The sequence below is a fragment of the Anabrus simplex genome, chromosome 7, assembly GCF_040414725.1.
Source record: "Anabrus simplex isolate iqAnaSimp1 chromosome 7, ASM4041472v1, whole genome shotgun sequence".
Classification (NCBI taxonomy): Eukaryota; Metazoa; Arthropoda; class Insecta; order Orthoptera; family Tettigoniidae; genus Anabrus; species Anabrus simplex.
The window spans coordinates 189,481,117-189,489,497 of record NC_090271.1 but is presented as its reverse complement, the minus strand read 5'-3'; the positions used below and the strand labels follow the sequence as shown (position 1 = coordinate 189,489,497).

Genomic DNA, 8,381 nt, shown 5'->3' with positions numbered 1-8,381 from the left:
AATTTGTCATTTCATTTCGTACCATCAGGGGCCGATGACCTAGATGTCAGGATCCTTAAAACAACAGGCATCATCATCATCAGCATCACGAAATGCGGCATACTAGGCAAGATGAGGAGTGAGGTAGTTTGCCATTGCTTTCCGTTGATAAGTTGTGGATCAAGAAATAATTCCATTATGTACTGAGTATGATGTGCTGTATATATTGTATGGTAATTTTCTGCTCTGAACTTTGTTTTAGGTATGGCATAGACTATTGACGAGTGAAGACGTGCTCGTTTGACCTCCCTATACACCCGTCAATGACTCCTGTCGCTTCTGGTGGACGGCTTTCTCCCGCCTGTAAAAGTATGTACTTCGTTTCATTATTTCTATATTTCTTTCCTTTTATTCTACTTGCGTGGAGTTTTATTCGTCCATCACAGCCTTGTTAATAATCATATGGCAATATTGAAATATCCTCTGTAAGGAAGCTGTATCTATTTATCAGACAATCCTCATAGGGGACTTCCTGGATAAACTTTTTTTCGTATGTTATGAAATATCTGACACACGACATTATACTACTTTCTCTCGTCGCATCATCCATTTCCTTAATTTCATACATATATTTTGATTTTCGTTAGCTGTTACTGAATAATGTCTTCAGCAAGTGAAACTCGAAAGGTTGTTCCCAGTCTTCAGAACTTAGAGAACATAACGGCATTAATTATTTGGTCTTGAAGGAGGAGTGGCATTACACAGGGGTAACCATCTAAATCTATCAATGCAAATATTTCCAAAATTATATATTCAATTGATACACAGTTTCCACAGAATGGAGATGTAGGCAGGGAATTATATATGTAGCTCATATAGGACTTTCAACAATGGCTAAATCTGGTTTCATAGCACGAAGTTTATATTTCAAATGGAACATTGCCTTTTGATACAAAAACCAATAATAGTAGATAAGACTGAAGTCACAATGGCCTTTTTTAAATAATCTTAGGGTAAATAGGTAATGAAATACCATAATTTCAACAGACGTTATTCTATTTATGTAACATAAATTTTGCGTTACAGAAACACTTTTTGATCATTGTTGGAAGCTCTGTATGGGCGAAATTATTGACCCCCCTGTACGTATTTTTCTAAACAGCATATTATCTTTTCGGAAATACTTTCGAGGACAATTTTTTGATTTCTCAGCATTATGCTTAATATTTAATCAACAGAGCTACTTCTCTGGACTTGATATTCCTCTGAAATTTTCACTAATGATCCGTGGATTTTTATTAGTGGAGGGATTTGTGTTTCCCAAAATCTTTTTGATAAACTTACTATAGAGGTACAGAAGTCCATAGAATATACAGGGTGTTGTGAAGGAAATACCATATTTTTGAGGAACAATATTTTGGGTCTATCACTTCAAGTATAGGAACATGGTATCTGTGCTGGGTGTCAGACTGTAGTATGCAAGAGAGACCAACTGTATTCAATTAGTTTTATAAAATCTAAGTACTAAGCACAGGGTACAGATCTCTGCACATGGTTATGAGGGTGTTTAGGGGTTGCAGTAAGGATGTAAACGAGAGGGCATATAAGTCTCTCGTAAGACCCCAACTAGAGTATGGTTCCAGTGTATGGGACCCTCACCAGGATTACCTGATTCAAGAACTGGAAAAAATCCAAAGAAAAGCAGCTCGATTTGTTCTGGGCGATTTCCAACAAAAGAGTAGCGTTACAAAAATGTTGCAAAGTTTGGGTTGGGAAGAATTGAGAGAAAGAAGAAGAGCTGCTCGACTAAGTGGTATGTTCCGAGCTGTCAGCGGAGAGATGGCGTGGAATGACATTAGTAGACAAATAAATTTGAGTGGCGTTTATAAAAGTAGGAAAGATCACAGTATGAAGGTAAAGTTGGAATTCAAGAGGACAAACTGGGGCAAATATTCATTTATAGGAAGGGGAGTTAGGGATTGTAATAACTTATCAAGGGAGATGTTCAATTAATTTCCAATTTCTTTGAAATCATTTAGGAAAAGGCTAGTGAAACAACAGATAGGGAATCTGCCACCTAGACGACTGCCCTAAATGCAGATCAGTATTGATTGATTGATTGATTGATTGATTGATTGATTGATTGATTGATTGATTGATTGATTGATTGATTGATTGATTGATTGATTGATTGATTGATTGATTGATTGATTGATTGATTGATTGATTGATTGATTGATTGATTGATTGATTGATTGATTGATTGATTGATTGATTGATTGATTGATTGATTGATTGATTGATTGATTGATTGATTGATTGATTGATTGATTGATTGATTGATTGATTGATTGATTGATTGATTGATTGATTGATTGATTGATTGATTGATTGATTGATTGATTGATTGATTGATTGATTGATTGATTGATTGATTGATTGATTGATTGATTGATTGATTGATTGATTGATTGATTGATTGATTGATTGATTGAAGTGCAAACTGCAGGATGTGCCCATGTGTAAAGTAGAGAATACAATAGAGGCCCAAAATTAGTTTTGTGCACAATTACTGGGTAGCATCGCACAGAAGGTGTTCAAAATGCCCACCTCTGCATTAATGACACAGTTCTACTCGTTGGCCTGTGGACAGTTAGACGTTCAGGAACACATCATGTGCTCGATGGAGGATATCACCTATAGAAGCGCACTTCCTGCTGGGAGATCTTTCTAAATGTATGCAGGGTTCTCCCACATCAGTTCTTCACGTGGGGCCCACAAACAATAATCCAGTGGCCTAAAACCAAGTGACTGTGCTGGCGATTGAACTGTGGCACCTCACGACCAATTCAACACACAGGCTACACCTTCATTCAAATATGTTCCCATTTCACAACTGAAATGAGCAATTTCCCTATCATTCTTGAATCACATCCAGCTCCGCATATCAAGTGTGGTATCTTCAAGATGTACTGGCAGCATCATGGCTCGAAGAAGACGCCATACTAGAATGCATAAATTGATCTCATGGGCATAATCTATGCTCTCTCATAACGGTGGTATTTAATTTGGAAGCCCTGTAAAGTGGGGATTTACTTTTTTGGAGAAAGATATGGGGAGCAGTCTTTCCTCCATATCAGTTTTGTGTTGAATTGCTTCATAAAGAAAGGGCATCAGTCACTTTTTTTCGAAATTGAGTTAACATTGAATTTCTCATCCTGAATGGTCATCACATCGTTTTATAAAGAAAAGAGATCGCCGGGCTGAGTGGCTCAGACGGTTAAGGCGCTGGCTTTCTAACCCCAACTTGGCAGGTTCGATCCTGGCTCAGTCCGGTGGTATTTGAAGGTGCTCAAATACGACAGCCCCGTGTTGGTAGATTTACTGTCACGTAAAAGAACTCCTGCGGGACTAAATTCCGGCACCTCGGCGTCTCCGAAAACCGTAAAAGAGTAGTTAGTGGGACGTAAAGCAAATAACATTATTATTATATAAAGAAAAGAGATCACCCCAGTCTCTCTTTCACTGTCATATTGTGATCGAAAAGTTAGAGGAAGGACATCTATCTGGACTGGAGCCCTACTTTTATGCTACTCAGTTGTAAACCTCTTTTATCAAGAAAGGTCATCAGTCCATAATATTTTAAAAATCGGTATCATTCAGCTACTGATGATAAATATCTGAAATATGTTCGGAAGGATCCTAATTCCTCTTTTTTTTTGTGTTTGATGGTAACTATTTTTACATTTCTATTATGATAGGAAAAGTTGTAAAACTCTTTTATAAAGAAAGGTCATCAGTCCAGAAGATTTAAAAAATCTGTATAATTCAACTACTGATGATAAATTCATGAAATATGTTTATAGGAATCTTAATATGTATTCTTTATTTAGGAGTAACAATTTTTATATTTCTAACATGATAGCAAAATGTCCAGACAGAGTTTCTTAATTTACCAACAATTAGCTGAACCATTTCGTATAAAATCAAGGACCCAATGAGAGGCAATGCGGGGTCTCTAATATAAACTAAGACCGAACACACTGTGTTTGCACTCTGCGCTTCGGCAGTTGCCTCTGCCGAACTTCTGTCCCGCGCGGCCGCCCTACGTTAAGCGTGTATACAATCTTATATGAAATCTTACCTTATAAACAATGCTGGAAACGACGTTCTTTCTGTATTGTATCTGATAGCCACATTCTGGATGATGCCAGTGAGTTCTGCCGCTGTAAAGTTTCTGATTTCATTCGTAATGTTTCCTCTCAGTCCCTCCAATGTGTGGGGATTTGTTCGATATATATATTTTCTTTCAGTTTACACCACAAGTAAAAATCACACACTGTTAGATTTGGATAACGAGGGGAAAATAAACCACCACTGATCACTCTGTTTGCAAACACTTCCGAGATCGTAAGAAGGGAGTCTTATGAGCAGGGGCTGAATCTTGTTGAAACTGCCCACGCGAATTTTCTTCTTCCGTTAACTGATGGAAGAACGGCTTCAAAATGTCATCTTGCTACCTCTCTGCACTTACAGTTGTCTTGAATAAAATAGGCCCATTCATTCGTCTTGCACTAACAGCACACCAAACACCAATCTTCCTGTCATAATGAGGGACTTCATAAATATCATTAGGATTTTCTGCACATCAATAGAGGGAGTTATGACTGTTCACACCACCATAAAGGTGAAATCAGAACATTTACGTACGAAAATAAGGTGTTGCAATGATAACAGTCTCTTCGTGTTAATTGCTGAAATTCATACTGCCGACTGATGCTTGCCAGGTCGAACACGTGCAGGCTGCTTGCAAGGTCAAGAACTATGCTCGCGCCTCCCATTCTGCAGCTGCCGTAGCCCAGAGTGAAAACACCGTGCGTTCAGTCTGGGTTTATATGTGAGACCCTGTACTCCAAGTTTAATTGCGAAACGTCTAAACCCTAATTTTATCTTTATTATGTAAAGCTAGAATGAAATCGTTGAAAAAAAGAGGATAACACCAATTGATGCTATAAGCAAATAATACAAGTCAATTTAATACCTGTGGCTTATCTATTTTTTTTTCTTTTTCATCCTGTTTAAATTCATGTTTGTTAAATCTCAAAATTGGGGGCTAGTTATCTCTTCACAAAACACCACCATCAAAAGGAAAACCACCTAAACTGATGATGGTGCCATAATCAGGCGTTCAAGGCATGATGAGTTTTGAATGCATGTAATTATATTGCTAAATTTAAAAGTCCTTCTTGAATTCTGAGATCCTGAGTGCATTTCCGTGATTATCTTGATAGTTTTGAAAGTGGTTTCGTTACAGTTATGAACACGGACTTCCTCATTATGTTAAGCTTCATATGTTTCTAACGCCTACCGATGTTTCCTCTATTTGTGAAACGTTGCAATAATTACCTGATATATTGTAATCTGTCGTTGTGTGTACCGTCCACAATAATTTTGCTTGTTATAAAGTTACTGAAATTTTCTTTTAATTTGTTTGATGAACTCACTAAATTTGAGTGATCTCTTAGCTCTGACGCCAGTATCGTAATTTACACAGTCTAAATCAGGGCCTCTCAAACGCCCAAAATCTCACGCGTGCAAACTGAGGTGTAGAGGTCCTGTGCACAGTGCATCGGTCCCACTCGGCTCGGCTCGGTCCAGCGCGTCGTCTCGAAGCGACTCGGCTAAGCTCGGCTCAACTCGGCTCGGATTTGGAGCGCTACGGAGCTAGTGAGGAAGAGGGAGACAGGCGGAGCGAGCGAGACAGGCGTGGGGAAAGAGAGAGACAGAGCTATTGCTCCAAATCTAGGAGTGGGGGTCTGCACTCTGGTCAATCAAGTGAAGACGTCTTTTGCACCTGCACGGTGCAATGCACTGGTGCATGCACCCTGAGAGGCCCTAGTCTAAAAGATGCGTTACTGATTCAATTTCAATAATTACTTCATGGTTGTTGAGGTCAAAGGCTTTATTTTTACTATCTTGTCTGTAGCTCGTAGAAGGGTACGACATTGCTTTCTGTAAAGCCTTCTAGGCTTGATTTTAGATCTCTTACATGTATTAAGTAAGGTTACCGGGAGAAAATATATTTATCAAATCTAACTCCCATTAGCAAACGACTGGACATGCGGTACTTGCACTTCAGAAATATTGCTAGTTGTCTATAATTTCGGAAAAGTAATGTTAATAAAATTGTGGTTAATAGAATGATGGCTATTATGTTTGCATCAGAAGTAGGGGTAACCTATCGTTAACAGTTCATCGTATTGCTTTACTTTTACTGCTAGACGTGCCTGAATGCGATGTGTCCTTGTCTTGGATGGGTCATCCTTCACTGAGGTTCAAATTGAACACCTCGTCTAACCCACCGTGACACAATGATATTGGCATATCGCTTCCATAAACTGGAACAACCGCAATAATTTTGACCGAGATGAGGAATTTGCTGATATGCTATAAATCCAGGCTGCTTAGTTCACTTAACTTGAAAACATTTCTTAATTATAAATCCTGTCATATTTTCTTTGGTCGTGGATGATAATGCATTCATTGTAATTTACCGATCGTATGTTAAAATATGATAATCATTTCACCCTTATTTCGATTACCGTTTTTGCAAATTAATCTATAATGATTGACATATGACTATATGGAGCTTTAGTTGTGCAGATCCTTATAGATACCACACGCTTAATAACTTTTATTAAAACGTCATTCATGCCCATTTTCAGATTGTCCAGCAAATTTTACGTTTCAAACTGCACTGTTAATTCAATTGTTTTATTACCTGCAACATCGGAAACTATTGATAATTCTTCAGTTATGCAATGAATTGGCTACGAGGTACGCGCCGTGTAGCTGAGACCTTGCATTCGATAGAGAGTGGGTTCGAAACCCATCCCTCAGAAAGTATCCCTGCACATGAGTTTTTTCAGTTCCCACTTTCACACCAAACAAAGTGCTAGTCCTTTTCTGTGTCACCGTCACCGAAAACTTCTGTTAGTACGAAGTTAAGCGATCAGACAAAAACAATTTCTTCCTTTTTTACAAGTTAAAAAACTTTTGGCGACCATTGAATAAGAAAGGCTAGGGCTGGAAAGGAAGGGGCATGGTTTTAATTAATGTATCATTTGCTTGATGGGAAACGGGAGACTGTGGAAAAGCAGCTTCAGGGCTGTCGATACTGGGGTTTCAACCAAACGTTTGTCGAATACAAACTTTGAAACTGCATGGCCTGAACCGTGTAGCCAATTGACTCAGTGGCCAAAAAAGAAACATAAATTCTACACTCGTAAGGTATTACAATGTTCAGGTAAATGATATAAACGACGGATATTTCTACCAGTTAAATAATGTTAATAATAATGATTAATATGACTCACAATATTTAACTTCAGTACAAATCATTTCGAAGATTTTTTGTAAGGTGAGAGATATTTAAGCCCTTGGCCTGCCAATATATATGGTGAGACATCTTCAGCCTTACTGCTAGGCTCCTGCGACCGGGCCATGTGCCTGTCATATCAATAGCTCCTCAAAAGAATGAGTGAATCCCGTTCCAGCCCTCAGGCCAGAACTAGAATGCTTGTACATCCGGGAATCAAACCCAGGCTGTCCGTGTTAGAAGCAGGCATACTGCCAGTACACCACAGGGATGTCCTTCAGAAGCAAAGTTATTTATCCGCGGTTTTCTGTATATACACTTAAAGATTTACAAAAGTATTTTTAACTCGCCGATCGATGTCTGCCACATGAACTTAAAAACTAGAAACTTAAGTTTAAAATAGTTAAATGATTGCAGGAAATCGTTCACTCAAAATGATACTTGTTTTGGTAAAATGAAAATTATAAGTTTGAAATATCAATTCAGTATGTAGTAGTTAAAAGTCAAAATCTAACATCATGAAGCGCTGAACATCCCAATAAATGTATTAAGATTCAAGTAGTTCGAAATACCTGCAGCTGAGTTACGAGAGTTGGATTTATTAACTACTGAAATCTAAGATGGTTCTGCCTGTACTTCATAGTGCATTTCACTTTTCAGAGTACAGTTTGAAAAACTGATTTCCTTTCAAAGGAATTATTTTACATTAAAATCAAGGGCACCAATTAATTTTCTTATTATTCTTCTTGGCCTTTTTCCAAACTACTTGTGTTCGGCGCTAACATGGATTAAGCTACTTTTAATATCTACATATCTTTGAGGTGTCCGGCTCCACGGCTAAATGGTTAGCGTGCTGCCTTTGGTCACAGGGGTCCTGGGTTCCATTCCCGCCAGGGTCGGGAATTTTAACCATCATTGGTTAATTTCGCTGGCACGGGGACTGGGTGTATGTATCGTCTTCATCATCATTTCATCCTCATCACGACGCGCAAGTCGCCTACGGGAGTCAATTCAAAAGACCTGG

At 38.4% G+C, this 8,381-nt stretch overlaps 1 protein-coding gene across 1 annotated transcript in view; it reads left to right on the top strand.

The window, feature by feature from the left end:
* The first annotated feature begins 239 nt into the window (after positions 1 to 239).
* The window catches only part of LOC136877027 (uncharacterized), a 308,578-nt gene continuing 300,436 nt past the window's right edge, over positions 240 to 8,381 (top strand). The window contains exon 1 of the mRNA XM_067150826.2: positions 240 to 348. The gene's annotated coding sequence lies outside the window, so the exon portion shown is untranslated. The remainder of the gene's footprint in view (positions 349 to 8,381) is intronic.